Source organism: Nyctereutes procyonoides, unplaced genomic scaffold, assembly GCF_905146905.1.
Source record: "Nyctereutes procyonoides isolate TBG_1078 unplaced genomic scaffold, NYPRO_anot_genome, whole genome shotgun sequence".
In the NCBI taxonomy this organism is placed as follows: domain Eukaryota; kingdom Metazoa; phylum Chordata; class Mammalia; order Carnivora; family Canidae; genus Nyctereutes; species Nyctereutes procyonoides.
The window spans coordinates 833,413-857,905 of NW_026575141.1; the positions used below are offsets into that span (position 1 = coordinate 833,413).

The 24,493-nt window shown below is 46.5% G+C and overlaps 1 pseudogene; it reads right to left on the bottom strand.

The window, feature by feature from the left end:
- Positions 1-2,841: 2,841 nt before the first annotated feature.
- LOC129498131 (60S ribosomal protein L24-like) lies at positions 2,842-24,269 on the bottom strand (annotated as a pseudogene).
- Between the last annotated feature and the right edge of the window lie 224 nt (positions 24,270-24,493).

Consider the following 24,493-nt stretch of genomic DNA (forward strand, 5'->3'; position numbering starts at 1 on the left):
CACATAAAATTCACCATTATAACCATTTATATGTGTATATACAGTTTAGTGACATTAGGTATATTCACAGTCACCACCATCCATCCTCAGAACTCTTTTTACTGTGCAAAACTGACTCTGTATCCATCAAACAATAACTCCCCATTTGCCCTTCACCCCAGCCCCTGGAAATTACCATTTTATCTTCTGTCTCTATGACTTTGACTGGTCCAAGTACTACATATAAGTAGAATAATAGAATATATGACTTTTGGTGATCAGTTTATCTTAGCATAATGTCCTTGAAGTTTATCCATGTTGTAGCTTGTGTAAAATTTTTCTTAAGTCTGAATAACATTCCATGTACATGCCACATTGTGCTTATCCATTTATCTGTCAGTGGACTTTTGGGCTTCTTCCATCTTTTGGCTATTATGAATAATGCTGCTCTGAACATGGATGTGTGTAGACTCTGCTTTCATTTATTTTGCATATACGCTTAGAAGTGGAATTACTGGATCAGATGATAATTTTTTTTTTTTATTTTTAAGGGTTTTATTTTACAGAGAGAGTGAAAGAGAGAAGGAACAAAGGGAGTGGCAGAGGGAGAGGGAGAAGCAGACTTCCTGCTGGGCAGGGAGCCCAACATGGGGCTCCATCCTGGGACTCCAGCATCATGACCTTAGCCAAAGGCAGGTGCTTAACCAATTGAGCCACCCAGGCACCCTTCTATTTTTAAATTTTTAATGAACTGTCATACTGTTTTCCATAGTAGCTGCATCATTTTACCTTCCTACTAACAGTGCACAAGGGCGCCAATTTCTCCACATCCTTACTAACTCTTGCTACTTTTTGGTTTTTGTTTGTTTTGCTTTGGTTTTGGAGAGTAGTCATCCCAATAGGTGTGAACTTGTATCTCCTTGTAGTTTGGGTTTGCATTTCTCTAATGATTAGTGACGTTGAGCATCTTTTCATGTGTTTATTGGCCACTTGTAGATCTTCTTTGAGCAATATCTATCAGTCCTTTCCCTATTTTTAAATCGAGTTGCTTGGGTTTTGTTGTTGAGTTGTAGAAGTTCTTTATATATTCTGGATACTAATCTTTCACCAGATATATGGTCTGCAAGTATTTTACTCATTCCATGGGTTGCATTTTCACTCTGTTGATTGTGTTCTTTGATGCACAGAAGTTTTAAATTTTTATTTAGTCCAATTTATCTATTTGTACTTTTGTTGCCTATGCCTTTGGTACCACATCTGAGAAATGACTGTCATAGCAAATGTCTTGAAGTTTTTCTCCTATGTTTTCTTCTGACAGTTTTATAGCTTTTCCTCTTATGTTTAGGTCTTTGATCCATTTTGAGTTAACTTCTCTATATGGTGTAAGGCAAGGTCCAACTTTATTCTTTTGCTTATGGACATCCAGTTTCCTCAACATTATTTGTTGAAAATATACTACTACTTTTTTAACATTTAAAATTATCAAAAGAAACAAGGATTGTCTCTTTAGGCAGAGAGTATTACCACTGTACAAGATGGGACTAATTATAGGGCAGGCGTTACCAACCACATGACCAATAATACTAACTTAATAATTTATAAGGCATAGGCACTGGGTAGTCTCCATTTTTCCCCTGCCCCCTCAGTTCCCTTCAAGTCTCCATAGCCCTGGAGGGGTTGATCCCTTCAGAGGACATCATCTGGCTTCCTTGCCTTGCCTTTTGTCTTTTAATTGGTTTTGGCCAAAGGGGGGACAGGTGAGAGAATAGTCAGAGTTTCCTCTATACCTCCTCATGCCTCTGTAACTATTGCTCCTTGTCTGGAGGCCCCCTTTCATAACTGCAGGTCTTTTCAGGCTCTGGAATATTGTTTGCTTCTTTTGATCCTTCAGTTCCTGCTCAGCTAGGCCCTGGGTATCTCAACATCCTTTGGTGATTTCCTTAACTCCACTCACACCTCTGTAAAAAGTCTCTTTATTAATTCTCTTCAGAACCCTAACCAAGTGGACCTAATATTTCCTGCTGAGTCCCTCACTGATATGAATGGTAAGTGAATATGAAGACAGAAGACAGCCTTTTTTTTTTTTTTACAGAAGATTTATTTATTTGAGAGAGACCATGTATGTACACAGAGGGAAGGGGGCAGAAGGAGGAGAGTCTTAAGCAGAGCCTGAGCCTGCACTAGGTGCAGAGCCTGACCGGGGCTTGATCTCAAGATCCTAAGATCATGACCTGAGATGAAACCAATAGTCAGTCACTCAAACAACTGTGCCACCCAGGCACTCCAAAGATAGCCTTTCTTAAGGAACTAGTGAAGCTACTTAGTCTAGTGAGATATTCACCATGGTATTTACATCCTGTTTAGAAGTTGAAGGTTGAGGGGTGGGTTTTTTTGAGGAATTTTTCCTTTTTTTTTTTTGGATGCCAAGGAATTAGGAAAGAAGGGAAGGGAGATTCTGGAGCTTTCTTTTTTGTTTTTAAAGCCAAGATTTCAGGTATCCCTGGGTGGCTCAGCGGTTTAGCACCTACTTTTGGCCCAGGGCGTGATCCTGGAGTCCCAGGATCAAGTCCCATGTCGGGCTGCCTACATGGAGCCTGCTTCTCTCTCTGCCTGTGTCCCGCCACCCCCCGCCCCCGTATGTCTCTCATGAATAAATAAATAAATCATAAATAAATAAATAAATAAATAAATAAATAAAGCCGAGATTTTGAAGGGAAAACAATTTTAAAAACTACACCCCTGCCGAGTACTTAAAGATAGCTATTATAAGCAGACTAGTAGGATTTTTATTTTATTTTATTTTATTATTTTATTTTAGTTTAGTTAGAATCAGATGTTTATTTAAAAATCTGATCCACTAACTTAGCGTTTTCCACCCACTCAGGTTGTGGAAACCTTCACAGGCTTCACAATCTTTTGCTTAGCAGCAGCCATTGCTATCTTTTTAGACGCTTGCTTAGCCTTTCTTGCTTCCTTGGCAGCCCTGACGGCCTGTTCTCATTGCGCCTTCCTAACTTCAGGTTTCTTATTCCTCTTGGCCGTTATATCGGCACGAGATGGCCCAGGGATGGCCCTCTGGACTTTGCACGGTGGGTTCTTTTCTTTTGAATTTCTTCCGACTGTCCCTTTCTGTGCTTTCTCTGTAGAGGACAGTCCAGTTTATCTGCCGAGGGTTCCTCTTGGAAAGGAAGGCCGACTCGCATTTTGCGTTAAGAAACTGGAAAACCTTCCTGTCCGTCCTGGCGTAGGGCCTGCCGTGTCCGGGGTAAATCTTGCACCCACTGAAACTGCACAGCTCGACCTTCGTGGCTGCGGCGGCCGGGAAGAAGGAAAGATGGTGAAGAGGACGGATTTTATACTACTAGCAAATTAGAGCAGCCAAAAGGGTTTCTCCAGTCTCCCCAAACCCAGTCAGAAAGTTAAACGTTGTTTATCTACCACTCAGCCATGAAGATGCATTTACTATTTGGGCATAAGAGGTAAACCCGGGGCTGGATTACAGTAAACAGTAATTCCTATCAGAAGTTAATGAGAGAGCTGGCTTGAATCTGGAAGTACCCAAGTATTCTATTTCTTTTCATCTTGATCCTTTAGTCACATCTTAAAGGAATTACCTCCTCCCTTGGCTCATTTCTCTTCTATGCATTTGAACCTAACTAAAGGGCAAACTCAATCCACACCCAGCCCTGCCTCACTAATCTGTGTCTGGAAGGGACCTCTGTCATATAGTTGGACATGAATTGAATCATTCTGTAAACTACACCCAGAATGTTGTACTCTAGGGGTGAATCCTGGGAAACCTCCTGGCTACCCACATTGCTGATTCAATCCATAAGAAAATGCTTCTGTGCTTATAAATATCCCCAACCACCTCCTGGCAGCAAGTTTCAGAATAGCAGGCTTATATTGCAGAAGGAAATAATCTAGTGCTCTACTTGTGGGATATTGTGTAAACCCAACCTCTTCTGATGATGACAGTCATCATAATTCATAAGGTTACATGGCTAATTCCTAATCCTCTGCCATCTCAAAAATTACCCTTAACATTTAAAAGAAGTAAATGAATATGGTTCACAGTTAAAAATATAGAGAGATCTCCATGTCCAATCGGCTCATACTTATTCCCGGACCAGGAGGCCGGGAGAGAGAGGTTCCGAATTTGATTCACACCTCCCCATTCAACCATTTCTCAAAGAAACTGCCAAGTCTTCTTAGATAAATCCTAAACAATATTTTATATTTTCATTATGCTTGTTTTTAAAAATGAAAGTAAAAAGACAAAGTATTTTTCACCCTGGCAATAAACCTGCACAGGCAGAGAATTAGATGTCAGAATCTTTAGTAGCAGCCACATTATTTAGCTGATGAATTAATAGGAATTTGTGGAAGAGGAGGCAGGATTTAAAGTCGAAGCTGAATAACAATTAGGTCTTAGTGTCATTAAAATTCTACTTTCAGCTGCTACTAATTTTCTTTCTGACCACAAAAGACATTAGTTTTTCTGAGTAAGGAGGAAAAAGATCTATATTGTTTTACAACACTACCCACTGAAGAGGCTGCCACTGTAGGAAGAGGTTGCCATTTAGACTGGATAGACAGAAATAGATGAACAGAAGGGGGGAAGATTGGGGGGAAAAAGAATGAACTGGGGTGCATGTGAGGATCTTGAAGGCATGAACAAATTCAGTGGTAGGAAAACAGACAAGGAAATGTAAGAAGAAATAGCAGAGGCCAGCATCTGAATATCAGATGTCCATTATTGAGAGGAAGATCAGGTGTTTTGAAAGGGAAAGTTGGGGGTGTCACGCAAGGCCAAAGACAAGTCAACGTAACTCCAAATGACAGTGCAGTTTTTGGTTTTAAGACTTTAGCAAATTTTCATCATTGAGATACTAGTTGGTATTTGGAACTCACTTGGGGGGCAGCACTTAGATTCACAGCACTGATTATGTTTTACCACCCTCTCCCACCCCAAACAAATGTTGGTCTACTACCAGCATCACCAGGAGTATCCACCCACTTGATTCCTGGTTAGAAATAATTAATGTGGAACCTGAATGCATATCACCATGAAGCAGGTCCATTTGTGTATTGAGAGCTAAAGAGCACCAGCCTTTTACTTATATGGTAAACTATAGAATCTGAGCTGTGGACTGTTGAGACTATGATTCTGAGCCCAATCATTCAAAAATGGAATCATACAAGGTGAGGAAACATTACAGCATGAGGAATATGTGGAAATCCAAAACAAGATTGCCAAACCTCAAGACTGGAAAGCAAATCTGATAAACACGAGCCTCTGGAGAAGAGCAGCACATTAAAAAAAAAAAAAAAAAAAAAAAAAGCTGGTTTCTTAAATTTTGAGCTATTCTTACGGGAACAGAGGAACAAGAATTCCATCTCAAGGAGCAGCAATTAAAAAGAGCTGCCAAGAGAGGTTGAGATAAGAAAGGAATGACACAGCAGGAAGATGGCAGCCCTTATAAACTGAAATGTGGGTCAGAGCCTCAGCCCTTCTTAGCCTCCCTAATGGCTCCTCCGAGGGCAGTTCTGTTAACTTCACAGCCATCCCTTAAAGATGAAAATGAACATCCCATGACCTCATCACAGCACTAAAAGGGGTCACATTTTAGTTAGGAAATGGCAGTCTCTCTTTACAATTTACATACTAAACAGAAGCTTCTAGATTCCCGGAATTTCCCTAAGGGAGACAAAATAAATAAGGAAAGGCGCCTGTGATAACCCAGGGTCTAGTTGGAGAAGCTGAACTAAGTACAGATGATTCATAAAGATGGGTGGCTTTTGTAATACAATGTGAGAGATGCTAATGATGGAACAAGGACCAAGTGGTAAGGGAAGGCAGGAGGCTGTGGCTAACAGAGCCCATTAGGAACCCATCCTTTCTCCCCATCATGGACTAGGGTGCAAGTGCAATATCAAGTCCTAGTGAGGAGAGAAAGGGCATGCCAATGTTTTCTCTTTTGTTTGGATCCTTTAATTTGCTAGACTGGCTCTCGGTGCCTTCCCATCCTCAATATTTATGAAAAAATACCTTATTGTACTTATTTTCTCAGAAGACTCTGTGGAATTGTAAAGTATTTCATAGGTTTCCCCTGAAAACAAATCTAGGATGTCAACTCCCCAGCAACTGAATAAGCAGCTGGCCTACCCAGCATTGCTACCATTTCTAATACAGATGTAGAGATTTCATGAGAAAGGTACCTGGTAAATGGCAGGCACTATTCTAAGTTTTTTTTTAAAAAATACTTTCTTAATATTCACAACAGTAGGAACTATTATCCCATTTTGCAAACCAGAAGACAAGAGTTAGGGGGTTAGGTGACTTGACTTGCCTAAGAGTACATGAGCCAATAGGTAAGTAGCCCAGCAAAAAATATAAACCCAGGTCTTCTTGATGTGGGAAACAGGCAAAAGAATAATTAAATTTCCTTACAACTTGCAGCCCATTCACAAGCCCTTACAACAGGCAGAGTGACATCCCTCTTGGAACTCAGCTGCCTTGGTGTTAATACTTTGCTAAGGGCCAAGGGCAATTTTAGCCCAATCTGCAGGATCCTGTGAATCTGCTTCAACATATAAAGATTCCTTTGGAAAATTCCTTTATCTCTCTACCCATCCCACCCCCTCCTAGATACAGTTTGGCAATCATCCCCCAAGCATATGTCCCACAATATACATCTGAAGGGTCTCATGACTGAGTTTTTACTTAACACTAATAAATGACCTTTTCCTAACAATAGCTAGTCCCCTGGAAACCTTGTTTCCAGAATACCTGGGAGATTTACACTATTCCTAGCCCCCTCCCAACTTGAAAGTATATAATGGGCCACTCCTCAAGACCCCAGTGCAGCTCTTTCTGCCCACAGGTCCTGCCCCGTGCTTCTAAAACACCACCTTTTTGACTAAAGACGTCTCAAGAATTCCTTTTTGGCCGTAGGCTCTGAACCCTCAAGACTTTCCTACATCAAGCTGATCCCAGAGCCTATTTGCTCTTTCTTTTTTTTTTTCTTTTTTTTTTAAAAAAAATTTTATTTATTTATTCATAGACACACAGAGAGAGAGAGAGGCAGAGACACAGGCAGAGGGAGAAGCAAGCTCCACGCAGGGAGCCCGATGTGGGACTCGATCCCGGGTCTCCAGGATCACACCCCAGGCTGCAGGCGGCGCCAAGCTGCTGCGCCACTGGGGCTGCCCCTATTTGCTCTTTCTACTGCATTCTGCACATCCCACAGAAACCTGAAATATAACCCAGTACGAAAGAAATCTCTTAGAAGAAAAAAGCTGAGGCTTCACTAGTTTAACAAGTAGAGTTAAAACACTGGGTCATGAAAATACACAAGCTGGAGCACATTACTAACATCTTTAGACCTAACATCTACTACCCCCCAACCTCCACTCCATTCCTCCATCCTCACAGCCCCTGGACCTCCTCAGGAAGTCTACCTACAAGCAGACAGGTGCTCTTCCTGAGGCCTGGCCCCATCCGGAGAAGGCCCTGCTGATTGATTGCTTTCAATCAAGCAGAGTCCCCCATTTCTTGCTGGCGATTGGCATAGTGTGTTCGCAGGAAGCTCATTTGGCCAATGGTATGTCTCCACTGAAGGAGTTGCTGGGAGTGGGTTCTCAGGAAAAAACCCCACAGTTTCAGAGGCAGAGATGGTCTCTTCTTGCATGGTTTGGGGACACTCCCACATAAGCCTCTTGGAACTGGGTCAGCATATAATCGTCAGCCTTTGTAGTCAGTGGGATGGGGTCAGAGGGAGCCTGGTTTCTGAAAAATAGCTGCCTTCTTCCTAGCTCAGGGGCCATCTTGGGTCTTTCATCACTTGCCTTGATCATGGGAACCATTCTTGGATGTTTCCAATGGTTAACTGGTTATTTGAGTTAGTTTGCCTTTTTTTTGGGTAGAATCTGGAGCAATCACCTCATATTAATTGCTTTTGTAATTTAGAGAGTCTTCTCTGTGAAATGCAGAGCAATTTCACAGAAACCATAGGAAACTTCTTTCCCCTCATTCCCTTATAAGATCAAACAGGTATCTGTCAACAAAGGGCAGTCTTCCCTGTCAGAGCTCTTTAATGTGATAATGAGATAATGCAGGTCTCTGATTTCTCCTGGGCTTCTCAAGGGTCTGCAGACTTGCACCCCCGCCTGCACCTCTTCTCCCACTTCATCCGCCTCAGCAGCCTCCTCCCACCTCTCTCTTAAATGCAAATGAATTTCTCCACACCCTCCCTGTTCTTTACACTCTTAACCCTTTCTACCTTATAACTGTATGCTTACAGGGCACCCCGGATCTTTATCCTTACATTCAGTTCAACAAATGCTTATGGAGTGCCTCTGGGAGCAAAGCGCTGTGATAAACCAAGCGCCAGAAAGACCTGAGTGAAGTCCCTGCTCTCAGTTAGTGGGGAGAGCCAAGGCTGCGTAAAGTAAGCACAAAGTACTAAGCAGGCTCCCCTGTGTGACCGGCTGATGCAGAAAGGGCAGGTGGAACGGGGTGTAAGCAGACGGGAGGGACCGGGCAAAAGAAGGCTGGTCAGCCTCTCCAGCCCCACATCCAGTTTGCAGATCAAGCTATGGGACTGATTACAGAGGAAAGATGCTTCCAGGGCATCTTCCACTTCAGCCTTTCTGTGATCTTTCTTGCTCTGCCCATTAACCCTTTCTGTGCATCTCTACCTTTTCTCTCAAATGAGGAGCTCTCTTCAACTACTTTAAACGACATACTATTCTGATTACCTTTACCTGCAGCTCCCCTTGTCTCCTAAGTTGGCTATTTCCTGGGACCGTCTAAGGCTGAGCAGTGAGGCCGAATCAGCTCCAAGATGTCAAGAAAGGCCTCGTTGTTCAGCCCGTGGGGACAAGAATTCAGTAGGAGAGATGGCCAAGGCTTTCCAGGGTAGCAGGTAGCTGGCTTAACCTCCTTCTATGGATAATATTCCCTGCCCAGCTTCACTGCTGTGCTCAGAGGGACAGGATGAGGGGAGGTTGGTAGGGTGGGTTCAATGACCCACATGCCTTGATCAGGATGGGAGAGTCTGTTGGACCCTGGCTCACGGGTGCCAACGTGGCCCGGTGGACGCCCCAGAGACTCAGACCCCAGACAGGCAGATGCAATTAGCAAGAGGGTTTATTGAATGTTTGCGCAAACGGGCTCTCTGCCTCCGAAGAGGAAAAGAGCCCCGATTAGCAATTACATGTGTCTTTTAAAAGGCAAAAGGAAAGAAACTTCCTAAAGACAAAAGAACCACGGGAGTCGCATGGCATCCAGGTTGATTTTGGGGAGGGTCAACATGAACCTATTCAGGGATATTCCAATCAGGGTGTGGGGGGGGAAACGGTTTTCTTATTGTAAACAGAATGCTTTTTTAGTTGCTAAAATTTCAGGAAGAAGACTGGATGGGCTGCCTCTGGATTAGGGCTGGCCCTACTTACAAGGGGGGGTGGTTTCTTCATTCCCTCCTCTTGTTTGGGCTGATTTTAACCTTAAAATCTTAGGGAACTTTTTTTTTTTTTTTTTTCAGTTTGGAGGGCCCGGCATTGCTGAGTTAATACCAGAGCTTGGGTAATAGACAATCTTTCTCGGATGAACTGGAGCAGCCGGTTGAGGACGCAGGGGCCGAAAGTTAGCAGCAGGAGCAGGATAACTAGAGGGCCCATAATGGTAGAGATTAGGGTGGTCAACCAGGGAGACTGATTAAACCAGCTTTCAAACCAGCCCTGCTGGGCCTCCCGGTCCCTTTGTCTTTTATCTAACCTTTCCCTGAGTTTGGCCATGGAGTCTCTGATGACTCCAGAATGGTCTGCATAGAAACAGCATTCCTCTCCCAGGGCCGCACACAGTCCTCCCTCTTTCAGGAATAGTCAATCCAAGCCTCCCCTGTTGTGAAGTGCTACTTCTGAAAGTGAGGGGAGGGACTGTTCTAGCTTAGAAACGGACTGCTCTAGTGTCCCTAGATCCTCATCTACAGCTGTTTGGAGTTCTAGATAACGTCGTGAGCCCTGGATCGGAGCAGCTGCGCCACTACCCACCCCAGCAGCGACCCCTAGTCCCAACATAACGGCTAAGGTTAGGGAGACAGGTTCGCGCCGAAAACGGGTGGGATGTTTATCATACTGATTTTCTAGAGTTTCAGCAGGGTGATAGAACACCCTGGGTATGATCTGCACCATGACACAGAAGTCGTTTGAGCTATTTAGAACCTTAGCCGACACACAGGGGGTGAGGCCTTTGTTGCATGCCCACCAAGTTCCCGGCTGGGGCTCCAGGTAAGAATCAGTCCCCAAAATCGGGGTGGTAGTGTTGCAGAGTCTCTGGTAGCCCCGGGGGGGGGGGGTGTTCCTATGCAGGTTCCCTGTCCTGTAACTTCTGTAAGGGTGAATTGTGGTTGGGAGTCGGGTGTGCATCCCTGAGTGCTAGTGATGTTATTATAGGTCCCTGAAGTAGCAATTCCCTCATAATAAGGGGGAGAGGAAGCAAGGCAGAGCCAGCAGGATTTAGTTACATCGGGGCTGGTTCGATTAAGGGCCAGGAATGCCCCTATGATAAGATTAAACAGTCGTTGTCCCGTCTCGGGTGACGACCCAGGGGTTGGAGTGACCGCGAAGTTAGTGGGTGCGGCGCTCCCTGCGGCTAGGGCCGGGGCAGCTCTTTGTTCCCCGAGGACCGCGTTAGGCCCGATCGCCACGGGGTCTGGGGATTCTATTTTTAGTTTAATTCTGAATATAAAACCATCATCTGTTCTTTCTTTGTATAACCTGAGTCCCCACATATATCCATTGGCCCAGTAAGTAGCCCTTTTTCCGGGCTCCGTGAAGGATATCCGTAGGGGATGACACCACCCTTGGCAGGGCCCATAATTAAGGGTTTTCCATTTGCTAAATGTCGGGTGAGTATAGTTAGCCTGGACAGTGATATAATCCCAGGAGGAGGAGGGCCTCCATTCTGTATCCCCAGTAGTTTCGCACCCCCAATTTTTACAATAAAAATATTCCCCTCCTCCACAGGTGGGATTTAGCCTGCGATCTCTGTGGTGCCCGGGACAGACATAAAAGGGAAGAGTGCTTAGCATGGCCCTTCTATCAGGCGTGCCACATCCTCCCCATGGGTCTAATCCCAGTCGCCCTGGAGGGCTTTCTTGGTTAGGGGCTCTAGAGGTGTCGAAGTATCCCTCTAGGTCCCATGGGCTAGGGGCCCCTATGGTTAGCTTGCATAGGTCAGGATATAGGTCAGGCCACCAGGTTCCCACGGGGGCGGTCTTAGTTATAGACCAGACCTCGCCACCCCCAGACGTTAGTACCTGCCAGGTTAACCTTTTGAGGGCATGAGGGTCACCTTTGGCGGAGGTGAAGAGCGCTAGGAGAGGTAGGAATATAACAACTGTCATTGAACAATTTTTGAAAGTCTTATCTTGAGCGGGTTTTGGGTGCGGTGGAGCTTCCATTGGAGTGGCTCGTCCGGTCCGTCCTGGCTGGCGTCAGCGGTGCTCGTTGATGGGGCGCGCTGGACGTGTGAGGCGTGGACCCAAGCAGCAATGCCGTCTACCTTTAAGGCGGTTGGGGTGGTCAGTAGGACAGTATATGGGCCCTTCCAGCGGGGCTCAAGCGTCCTGGACTGATGTCTCCTGACGTAGACGGAGTCCCCGATCTGGAACGGGTGTGGGCCGGTTGTGTCTCCGGGGCGGTAGACAGCCGCAAGGGGTTTCCAGATCTGGTGCTGGATAATCTGGAGCGCCTTTAGCCTGTCCTGTAAACCGGGAGTGTTAGCAAGAGGGTCAATAGCAGAATCTAGTAAGTCCGTTACTGGTGGGGGACCTCCATAGAGAACCTCGTAAGGAGTTAGCCCATGGCGCGCGGGAGTGTTCCGGACTCGGAACAGAACCATAGGGAGGAGTTGGACCCAGTCTCTAGTGCCAGTCTCCAATGTCAATTTAGTTAGGGTCTCTTTAATTGTTCTATTCATTCTTTCTACCTGACCTGAGCTCTGGGGTCTGTATGCACAATGTAATTTCCAATTTATCCCCAGTAATCTGGCCACCAACTGACTTACCTGGGAGACGAAGGCGGGGCCGCTGTCCGACCCTATTACCTTGGGCAGTCCAAACCGGGGGAAAATTTCTTCCAGGATTTTCTTGACAACCACCTGGGCGGTTTCTCGCTTGGTGGGGAAAGCTTCTGTCCAGCCATTTCGTAGAAAGCTACTCCCATCGGTGTACCAAGTTGCTTCAGCATCTATCAAAGGCTGGTCTGTCAAGTCCCCTCTGGTGCCATGGACTTCAGCTAGGATCTTTTACACGATCCTGTTCTGTCCTAGCCGCCAGGAGCAAATCATCCACGTACTGCAGAAGGACAAGGTCCGGATGGCCAACTCGGAAATCTGCCAAATCCCGATGCAAGGCCTCATCGAACAAAGTGGGGGAGTTTTTGAATCCCTGCGGCAGCCTTGTCCAAGTGAATTGTCCTGAGAATCCCGTCTCAGGATCTTTCCATTCAAAAGCAAAAATAGGCTGGCTTTGAGAGCTTAACCTTAGGCAAAAGAATGCATCTTTTAGATCTAACACCGTATACCAGACATGGCTTGGGGGTAAGGTGCTGAGCAAGTTGTAGGGATTCGGCACCGTGGGATGTATGTCCTCTGTCCTCCAGTTAACCTCTCGTAAATCTTGTACCGGCCGGTAATCTCCTGTGCCGGGTTTTTTTACAGGTAATAGAGGATTATTCCAGGGCGACTGGCAAGGTATTAAAATGCCCAATTGTAATAGTCTCTGTATATGTGGCCGAATGCCTTTTTTTTTTTTTGGCCTCTTTGCTCATTGAATATTGCCGGATCGATATGGGGGTGGCCGAGGGTTTTAAGTTTATAATTATGGGCGGCTGGTATACAGCTAGTCCCATTCCGGCCGTTTCCGCCCAGGCCTGAGGATAGTTAGTGAGCCATTCAGAGTCTAGGGGCTGCACGGCTGGTGGAGAGTCCTCGTGCAGCCGGTGTTCATCCTCTAGGCGCAAGGTCAGTACCTGGAGGGGCTGCCCTCCCGCGCCAGTAATAGTGGCCCCTTTTTGCTGAAAATGTATCTGGGCCCCTACTTTTGAAAGAAGGTCTCTGCCTAGGAGAGGGTAAGGGCAGTCTGGGACCAGTAAGAAGGAATGCGTTACTTGCCCAGTGCTCAGGTGGACCTTCCGTTCGGTTGTCCATCGATATAACTTGCCTCCAGTTGCCCCCTGAACCCAAGACGTTTTAGAGCTCAAGGGTCCTTTTGCCTCAGTTGAAACTGAATGTTGAGCTCCCGTATCGACCAGGAAGGTCACCGGCTGTCCCTCCACTTTAAGGGTTATCCGAGGCTGGGGGGGGGTTCCTGGCCCTGACACCCCTAATCTTCATCTTCTAGGGACAAAACAGGAATGGGCTTCTTTTTAGGTCCCTGCGTTTGGCCCTTCCTTGGGCAATCTTTAACCCAATGTCCTTTTTCCTTGCAGTAGGCACACTGGTCTCGTTCAACCCGTGGTCCTCTTTTGTCTCCCAGGTCCCTACTCTGTCCTGACTTACTCTGCCCTGAGCCCTGTACTACGGTGGCCAGTATCCTAGTCAGCTCTTTGTTACGTCTTTTATCTCTCTTATCCTCCCGTTCCTCTTGCTCTTTACGGATCCTTTCCTCCCTTTCCTCTAGAGTTTCTCGCTTGTTAAAAACCTTCTCTGCCTCTTTCACTAAGTCCTGTAAGGTGTACCCCTGAAGTCCCTCCAACCGTTGTAACTTATTACCAATATCCGAGGCCGACTGTCCAATGAAGGACATAATTACATCTGGTTGGCGGTCTTCAGCCAAGGGGTCAAAGGGAGTATACATGCGGTAGCCTTCTATTAACCTCTCCAGAAAACCTGCCGGCGTCTCCTCTTTTCCCTGCACTATAGCACGTACCTTTGCCAAATTGGTGGGGCGACGCCCTGCCCCTTTGAGACCCGCTAGGAGTACCTGGCGATAGAGATGGAGCCGCTCCCTACCAGCAACAGTGTCATAGTCCCAGGTCGGGCGAACCAAGGGGAAAACATCCTCAATCTCCTTAGGCAGCTGGGTCGGCCTCCCATCCGCCCCCGGGACGTTTTTCCGAGCTTCGAGGTACACGCGCTGTCTCTCCTCCGTGGTGAGGAGAGTCTGCAGGAGCTGTTGGCGGTCATCCCAGGTCGGCTGGTGGGTCAACAGAATTGACTCAATTAATCCGGTTAGCGCCTGGGGGTCTTGGGAGAAGGAGGGGTTATGAGTTTTCCCGTTGTAAAGGTCCGAGGCAGAGAACGGCCAATATTGCATCTGGCCGCCTACTGATCGGAGGGGAAATGCCTGGGAGGTCCAGACGTCTTCCGACTCTCCCCCGCGCTCTCGCCGAAAGCGGAGGCGACCGGCGAGCGGGGTGAAGCGAGGGGTTGCCCCTCTGCCCCCGTAGAGTCGGGGACGGAGCTGAGGGAGCGGAGGGAGAGGTAGGGGCCTCCGAGCGGGGCGTTGGGGGTTGGGCATAAGGGGGAGGGGAGGAGCCCAAGAGAAGGAGACTGTCCTGGTCCCCTGGGAGCACAGGCGGCTCCTTAGGTTTTGATTCAGGAAATTTTAGGGGGCAAAGGGTGGATGGAGAGGAGGGACGGGGAATTGGGGGAGTGTGGCAGGGAGGGAGTGAGGGTCTCGGGCCCGGTCCCCCTTGAGAAGGGATAAAGCATTTTATCCAGGGGGGGGGGGGATTCTTAGCGAGATCCTCCCATACTATGATGTACGGCACCTGATCGAGGTGTCCATTGGGTCCTGGCTGGAAGACCAGGGCCTTCATCTGCAAGATAATATCAATATTAAAAGCTCCGTTCCTGGGTCACCCGACGTTGAAAGCCGGCCACTCTGAGGAGCAGAAGGTGACCCATCTTCGTCTTCTGACTTCGACCGAAAGATTGTGTGCCCGGCCGGCGACTTCTTTCCAGTGATCTAGAGTGAGGCTTAAAGGGGTGGTTACAGTCTGCCCCATGGGTGTAGAGAAGGGGTGAGCGGTGAGGAGGAGGACAGGAAAGGAAGAAAAACACGGAACGAACAGACGCACACGAACGACAGGACTGGCGCGGCAGATTCAGATGGGAGCGGTCGCGAACCACGACCTTCCCCGAAGAGGAGGGAGTGCCGGGGCTCCGTTCCTCTTCCAGACCACTCCGGAGTCCGACTCCGGAGGGGAACCAGGGGTCTCGGGCACGTCTGCCTCCCCCGCTGGTCCAAATACAGAATACAGAGTACAGCGTCCTGCAGGCACAATACAGACCCGGCACAAAACAGACCCGGCCAGTCAGACAAACGGACGAGACAGATATGACATTTAGCGAGCTCGGTCTTACCTCCTGCCGGTTTTAGGATTGAGTCTGGGGCGTCTCAGATCCCGGACGAGCCCCCAAATGTTGGACCCTGGCTCACGGGTGCCAACGTGGCCCGGTGGACGCCCCAGAGACTCAGACCCCAGACAGGCAGATGCAATTAGCAAGAGGGTTTATTGAACGTTTGCGCAAACGGGCTCTCCGCCTCCGAAGAGGAAAAGAGCCCCGATTAGCAATTACAGGTGTCTTTTAAAAGGCAAAAGGAAAGAAACTTCCTAAAGACAAAAGAACCGCGGGAGTCGCATGGCATCCAGGTTGATTTTGGGGAGGGTCAACATGAACCTATTCAGGGACATTCCAATCAGGGTGTGTGGGGGGGAAACGGTTTTCTTATTGTAAACAGAATGCTTTTAGTTGCTAAAATTTCAGGAAGAAGACTGGATGGGCTGCCTCTGGATTAGGGCTGGCCCTACTTACAAGGGGGGGAGGTTTCTTCAAGTCTTGGCACATCACATGGGCTGCATCTGGGCAACACGTTCACTGCTAAAGCCAAGGAAATCCACTTAGTACCACTATTTATAGGGTTGGCCTCTGTTCTTGTGTTGCTCAGAACTAAAGGGACCATTAATACTGAAAATGAAGGCTTCTTACTGGTCGCACATATGTGAGAGGGTACAGAGCTTCTTTTATCTCCAGTTTTCTCACTGAATGCTAGGAGTAATGAACATACTGCCTGGGTTCCATGTGAGAATTTCACAGACTAATGTAGATGTAGCCCCTTACGCAGTATGCTGCACAGAGGCAGCCCTTCGTGGAGGTAGTTCTCATCCATCCCCACCGTGTCCCTTTCCTAAACGTTTCCTTGAGATTCTACTTGGGCCTTAGTACAAAATAATATTTGGAAACTGAGTCCTGTGGCCAACCTTTAAACAAGAGAAAGTGCCATATAATTTTGAAGATATTTCTAGCAAATTCATGGCCCTCAAATTTCCAAGTAAGGAAAAATCATCTCTTTTGAAAATGATGTTGGAACCCCTCAGCTGATGTGGATGACTAGCTTAGCAAGGGCGAAGTCCCCCAGGTTCAGGTCACAGTGCGACCCTGTGGCCACATGTGGCTGCAGAACCCTTGAAACGGGCCTAGTGTAAACTGAGATGTACTGAGAGCATAAACAGACGTTGGATTTTGAATCCTTCATACCACAAAATCCCTAAAATGCCTCAAAAAATTAGATACTAATTGTATGCTGACAAGGTAATATTTTGGACATCACGGGTTAAATATTTTATCAAAATAGATTTGATTACAATGAACTTCACCTGTTTCTTTTCACTTTTTTTAAAAGATTTTATTTATTTATTCATGAGAGAGAGAGAGAGAGAGAGAGAGAGAGAGAGAGGCAGAGACACAGGCAGAGGGAGAAGCAGGCCCCATGCAGGGAGCTTAACATGGGACTGGATCCTGGGACCCCAGGATCACACCTTGGGCTGAAGACAGGTGCCAAACCACTGAGCCAGCTGGGAATCCCTTTACTTTTTTTTTTTTTTTTTAATGTAGCTGTTAGCAGTTATGTAATTGGGGCTCACATTCTGTGTTTACTGGATGGTGATGAGGTAGTAAGTAGTTTTGGCGACAAGCCGCCGTGTGAGGTCTTCATCACTTTTATTTGGCTGAATAAGTCTTGGTGATGAGATTGTAGGGGATATTAGTCACTTTTACCTGGCTTAATAACTTCTCAAGCGTAGGAAGAGTTAAGCATGGTCAGTATTCTACTAGCTCTTCACTGCTGAACTTCACCACAGCTTGAAAAGGAAGTACTTTCTCTCATTCTGTTGCAAAAAGCATCCAAGGTCTTCTTTCCAGATGCTGCTGCTTTTGTCTCTCTCTCCCGATGCATCAATTAAGAATACTTTGATGACCAGAGCTTCCTCTGTCAGAGAGCTCAGTGCTCACCAGCTAATTAACTCTCCAAAGAAAGCTGAGCGCTTTGCTTTCTTGCTCCCTCGGTGTCTCCACTTCCATTTCCTGCGAAGCAGGGAGACCACTCTTCTGGGGCTGCAGGGCCTCGGGCTTGCCTTTGTGCTTTTGTTTTTCCAGGTGGGAGAGACTTTCCCTGACAGTATATTTATTTCATTACCTCATCCAACCACCCGGAGACATGACTTGGCTAAAAGCATTGTTCAAGCTGTTTTGCCACTGACCGTATCTTTTCTTGGTTAGTAGTACTTAAAACAACAACAACACCCGCCCCCCCGCCACAAAAAAACAAACAACCACATTCGAATAGATTAGAACCATCTTTTTTTTTTTTAATTTTTATTTCTTTATTTGAGGGAGTGAGAGAAAGAGAACAAGTGGGAGGAGGGAGAGAAGAAGAGGGAGAAGTGGACTCCCTGCCGGCTCAATCCCAGGACCCTGGGATCATGGAGCTGAAAGCAGATGCTTACCCAACTGAACCACCCAGGTGCCCTAGAACAATCTTTAACTGTATTGCCACACTGGCTTTTTCCTTTTCCTATTTCATTTCCTGGACACCAGAACTGCTTTTACAGTTGGCTTCAAATTTTCAATTCCCACTTCAAGGTGAATGATTTCATATTTTCTCTCAAGTTCATTCTCTTCTAAGTTCAACTGCCTGCTGGACTTCTCTACTTAGGCACCCCACGGATGACCCTTGGAGTCGATGTGTACAAAGGAACTCCTCCACTCCCTCCACCTGGGCCTCCCCTCCTTACCACACCTGTCAGTGGCACCACGGTCTTCTCAGCCACCAGGCTCAAGACAGTGACAACATGTGTGTGTAGCTCACTTCCTCTCTCCGCCTTCAACTTCACTCACCAACATTTGCCAGGTCGGCCTACAGTTTTATCTCTTGTCTTCAACCCCTCCTTGTTCTGTTGCCACCTTCCTGGCTTCTTCCTCAGCTGCCTGCAGCAGCTCGATGGATCCAAGCACAGCTTCCCGTAGTAGACACTCTGACCGAGTCACTTCCCAGAATATGACCAGGTTCCCCTGTCCTACCCACCAAAGTCAGATACCTCAAAACACTTCCAGTTAGAGTAAAAAAAAAAAATTCCCGCCATTCAAAGCTCTGTATTGTCTGTCCCCTAAATACCTTCCCATGTCTCCTCTTCAGACTCTTGGTTCCATCAAAACTGAACCACTGAATGCTCCTGAGATGTGAGCCCAGTTCTTAAGAAGCTGGCGCTCTTCCATTCGCCCAACCCTCTCTCTTCCTAAAAATACAGTCCTACAGATCCCTCTTAGTTTGCTAGGGCTGCCACAACAAAGCGCCACACACTGAGGGCTTTGAACAACATCAGTATATCGCCTTACAGTCCTGGAGGCCAGTGAGAAACCAAGGTGTCGGCAGGACCGCGCTCCCCCTAAAGGCTCTAGGGAAGGATCTGCTTCAGGCCTCTCTGATAGCTACTAGTAGTTCCTTGGCTTGTGGCAGCATAATTCCAGTCTTCATATGGAATCTCCGAGTGCGTGTGTGTGTGTGTGTGTGTCTAAATTTCCCTTTTTTATAAGGACATCATTCACACTGATCAGGGCTCACCCTACTCCCATCTGACTTTATCTGATCTAATCACATCTACAATGACCCTCTTTCCAAATAAGGTCACATTCTGTGGTAGGAGGGCTAGGACTCCAACAACTGAATTCTGAGGGAACACAGTTCAACTCATAGCACCAACCTTATAGCCAAGCATGAATGTTACCTCCTTCTGGAAACATCCCAGACCCAGTCTCTGTCTCCCCACTCTAACCATGGTAAAGCCACTACCCCTCCTTTACCACCTCTGGCCTAAGCAAATCCTTTGAGCTTTTCTGTGTTTTATGACCCAAGAACCAGCTTTGCATCTGGTTTGGGCATTGAGTTGTCACCAGGCTGCTTTTTGAAAGGAACGTAGACCCCGCCTACAGCAACTCTAACTTGTACACCCATCCCTCATCTGGGAAGATGGGGGACGAAAAGCATAAATGCTTCAGTAGGCTCTCCTTGACCCCGGGAACCTGCTGTGTGGGATGAGGGGATGTCCCTGTGGCAATTCCGTGCCAGGACAGTTGCCCCCGGAACAGGTGCTGGAGTTCTGAAGACACCTCTGTGGACTCCTTCACCTCCAACTGCTCGAGGCTGTGCCTCCAATTGCTGCCATGGAAAGAAGTGAGGGTGCCTTAAGCCATCCCTACCCCTGCCAGCAGCTCTCCCTTCCAGAGAAGTTAATCTGCTATTTAAGATGCACATCTCGATTTCTTGTCGCAGCCTGCTCAGCCACATTTGGAGGTTTTGATTAGCAGATAGCACCCTGTGTGTAAGAATTGGGTCGGGTCACACCATTTAATAAAGCTATCATGACTGATGGGAGCATTACACACGAAAGGGAACAGGAGTCATTCAGCTGTACTCCTTGTGGCATGAAATCACGCAGCCTCCACTTGGGTAGGGACCTTTTTGATGTCACAGGGTGAGGGATTAAGTCATAATTATGTAGATCTAAATTACCTTCCAGCAAACCCACTGGCGGTTCTTCATTAACATCGCAGCAGGCTTTAATTCCAGCATAAGACTGATCACCCTTCAGCTGCCCGACATCCAGCCTGCAGAATATATTTGGAATTAAGCAAGGACTTTGGTGAAAAGAACATCAGGTGCCATTTCTCAAGTCATCAAGTCATTTGTCTCAGACTTGATTTTGATTAATAAGTGCCTGTCCTCCTTCCATGATGTTCCTTGGATGGGTACTTGCCGGTTCTACACGGGTGACTTCACTACTCAAAGCTCGTGGCACTGAAATCTGAGAGCCTCGTAGTGGTTAGGTGGTCAGTCACTGATCACCTGACTTTTCACCAGAAGTCAGCACAACTCCAAGTCAGATTTCTTCCAACACCTTTTACCACTAAGGTGTCCCACGGATACAAACAGGAACCTTTTCCAGGCCCACGCTGGATTTAGAGACACGACATCTTAGTGTCTTTTCCAGAAGCATTGAGATAATGAGGAGGAGAGAGGCTTGGGAATAAAAGGAAGCTGCTAGGCACTTGGATGCTTCCAGCCACATCAGGTTGTGGAGGTAGATCCCTGGTCAACATTCAGGATGCCTTACGATTGGTGAGCTGGCTCTTGTCTTGGGTCTCCCAGAAACTTGTCTCAGTAAGGATGTGTATAAGCCACAACCATCTCCTCCATCTTCCACTGGGGCAAACCAGGGGAGCTGCCTCCTAATGTCAGGTGAGATAAAATAGCCTTGCTTTAGGAGACTGCAAGACAGGTCCTGCAAGCAGCAGTGAGATCTACTTCTCTCCATTAAGGAGGGAGATAGGCTTTCTCATACTCATCTTCTGGGACCCCCCCCCCCATCTGTAGAAGGGAATGTTCTTCAGTTAAATCAGGAAACAGCCTCTGACAAGAGCTAGAGAACATGACATAGAGAACATAGAGAACATGACAGGGTTGGGAGGGATAATCCACGCCAGTGATTCTCCAACCTAGAATTAGCTAGCAGGCTAGAAAAAAAAAAGGAAGATGCGGCCAGATCTCACAAGAGGGGTAGGTCTCACAAGACGTCAACATCTCCAGTGATGGGGAGTGGGACTTTTTTTTTTTTTCTTAAACTGCCACGAAGCTTAATTTTCATTCCAGCAACTCTCCTAATTCTTCTGTGTGGTTTCTGGCCTCTGTTATTTTTATCTTAGCTTGTTTATGGATGTGTCATAATTCTAGACTATTTCAAATTCTTTTTGGAAAACAGATGGTCATGGTAGTAGTGGGTGTCAAATATAAGTAAATTTGAGAACAGAGGTCATCTGAAAATATCCTGTACCCACTAGAGAAGGAAACCACACTCATCATCTAGGATAAATGGCCAGTTGATCTCCGGTTGAAAAATTTAAATGACAGCAGTGGACCACTTTAAAATGTGACTTATTCTACTCTAGGCTGCTCTCATTGTATAAAGTTCCTCCTCGCATTGAAGCAAAATTAGCTCCTGGTAACATTTTTGTATTCATCTGAATTATTTCCTTTGATTATTTTAAAGGATTCTGCTTCCCAGCATTTATTAGTTACTATTGCCACATAACAAATTATCCCCAAACTTAACTGCTTAAGCAACAGACACAGATGGTGGGAGACACACAGTTTCTAAGGCTCAGAAATCCAAGAGCAAATTACCTGGATGATTCAGCTCTGGGGCTCTCATGAGGCTATGACCGAGATGTCAGTGGTGGAGCTACCGTCATCTGAAGGCTTGGCTCGAGCTGGAGGACTGGCTTCCCAGGTGACCCAACCACATGGTTGTTGGTGACACGTCTCAGTTCCCTGCCATGTGGCCCTCTCCATAGGGCTGCTCAAGCATCCTCATGACAAAGCAGCTGGCTTCCCCCAGAGCACGTAATCCAAGAGAGCAAGGAGTAGCATCAATGTTTCGTACCTAATAGGGTGGCCACCATCACTTCTGCCATAGGCTACTTGGTTGAATTCAGGTGCTAACTGCAGCCCAACTCAAGAGATGGGGAATTAAGCTCCACCTCTTTAAAACAAGTAATCTCTATTTGGTATTTCTCTATTTGGTGAAACAGTATTCTTATGCTTCCATTTAATTCTTTAGATAGGGCTTCCTTTAGTTCTTTAAACATATTTGTAATAGCTGGTTGAAAGTCTGTATAACAGTTGGCCCAACATGGAGGCTTCCTCAGGGACAATTCGTATTGACTGTTTCCTTTGCTGGGTATGGGCCATCTTTTCCTGTTTCTTTGTGTGTCTCATAATTTTTTTTGTTGAAAATTAGACATTAAAAAATGTTGAGATATGTTAAATACCAAACATGATAATCACACTTTAAACCGTACAACACAATGGATTTTAGTATATTCACAAGGTTGTATGACCATCACCACTATCTGATCCCAGAACATTCTCATCACCCCAAAAAGGAATTCCACACTTATTGAAAACTGGCCATTTGAAATAATATAATGTGGCAGTTCTGTAAATCAGATACCTTTCTCCATCAGGATTATTGTTGCTGTTTTTGTTTTGTTTGTTTGTTTTAGAGAGAGAGAGAAAACACATGTGAGCCCAGGGGTTGGTGGAGAGAGGGGAGAGAGAGAGACTCTTAAGCAGGCTCTGTGCCCGGTGCAGAACCCTACTCAGGGCTCGATCTCATTACCCTGAGATCATGACCTGAGCCGAAATCAAGAGTTAGACACTCAACTGACTGAGCCACCCAGGTGCCCCAATGTTGCTATTTTGTTATTGTTTGTTTAGTAATTTTCTTGGACAAATTGTGTTGATATGTGTTCCCTGTCATGTTGACCACTAAAGTCTGTATTCAGTTAACTTAATGGTTAGATAATGACTGAAGAGAAATTTCCATAAATGCCTTGAACCAATTAGTCTCCAGCCTTTCCCAAGAGACGGTGTGTGTGTGCGCGTGCGCACGTGCAGATGAGCTAGGGCACACTTCCAATGCTGCTGATGTATACAAGTTCCTGCTTGTTTAGGTTCTCAAAACCAGCCAGTGGTGAGAAGTTGCAACATTAGGTCCCTCTTACGCCTTTCCTGAGGGTGCTCACAGCCCTGCACAGGTGTGTGGCCTTCCAGATCTTGTGATAATGTTGGAGCTTTGCAGAGCCCCCTCTGAACACCTGATTTCTGAGATCTTCCTCTTAAATTTTTGGCCAGGCTCTTGTTGGCCCTAACTGGTATCCAACCTCAGGCAGTCACAATGCTAAACAATTGCTATGTACTGTTTTTGACAAATGCCCCAGGGATTAGGTTCCCTCACCCCTCCCCACCGCCAGTGAGCTCTGAAATGGGTCAAATAATGACAATGTCCTATGCATAGGGCTTTCCATGGAGCTGTAAGGCATGTAAAGTAGTGACAACCCTATGTGAAGGGGCTGTTTGATGGATTCCAAACCCAATCCACCCCTTCGATGGTTGATTCTCACAGCTGCCATGATTCTGAAGCTGCTGGTTGTTTTTTTTTTTTTAATTTTTATTTATTTATGATAGTCACAGAGAGAGAGAGAGAGGCAGAGACATAGGCAGAGGGAGAAGCAGGCTCCATGCACCGGGAGCCCGACGTGGGATTCGATCCCGGGTCTCCAGGATCGCGCCCTGGGCCAAAGGCAGGCACTAAACCGCTGCGCCACCCAGGGATCCCGAAGCTGCTGGTTTTCATGACTGCTGAGCCAGCATGAGGGGATAGTGCAAGTAAAAAAATGCCACATTTGCTATTCTTATGGATACTTAGCAGTTTTTCTAGAATAAGTGCTTCTTGGGTTGTGGGAAGTCTTTGGTTAATTTCCAGCATTTGGAAAAGTTGATTTTGACCATTTTTACAAGTAGTCTTACTGCTTTACAAAAGAACAGATTTTCAGAAATTCTTACCCCACCATTCTGGAAGACTCCCAAGTCCACCTCTTGGAGGGAAGAGTACCAGGGAATTTGTGGACATATTTTAAAACACCACACAGCATCTGTAGAACTCAAATCCAGAGTCTTACCTGCCAACCTGGCACAGAGGGGCCATTAGCAGTTATGAGACGTGGCAGCAGAATTAAAGGATGGCGAAGCCTGTCTTTTCCATGAATATGTTTTTTTAAGAGCTGAACCAGATGCTTTCCCAGGGTAGCTTATCCTCTCTTTGACCTCTCGGAAAACCTGTTCCCTCTGTACCTACCTGCCAGCCTTGAAAGGTGGGGAGTTACCTACGTTCAAAGAAGCTTGCTGGAGGCTCTCCTGATATAAAGATAACCCAATGGCAGCCCAGGTGTCAACCTGTGATAAGACAATCTGCCAGCCTTTTGGGGCTTTCTCTTGGATCAGCTTTCCTGGTGACGTCACTCATCGTGATTTCTTGCCTGGATGGTACCCTACCAAATTGGCAGCTGAATTCTCACTTTTGGCAGTTTTTTTGTAGTCCATGGTATCTTGATAAGCAATTTTACTACTGTCTTTTATGCTGTCTTTAACACTGGTAAGAGTCAAATCTCTCTGCTATTGGACAAATAAGGACGTACCCAGGGCTTCCATCGCAGTATTTTCGAATTATAACTTAGGTCTGTGCAATTGGCTCATAAGTAACTGCCTTCTTCACAGTGTCCATGTGTATATGGTGTTCAGTGTAATAACTATTCAGCAGAAACTCC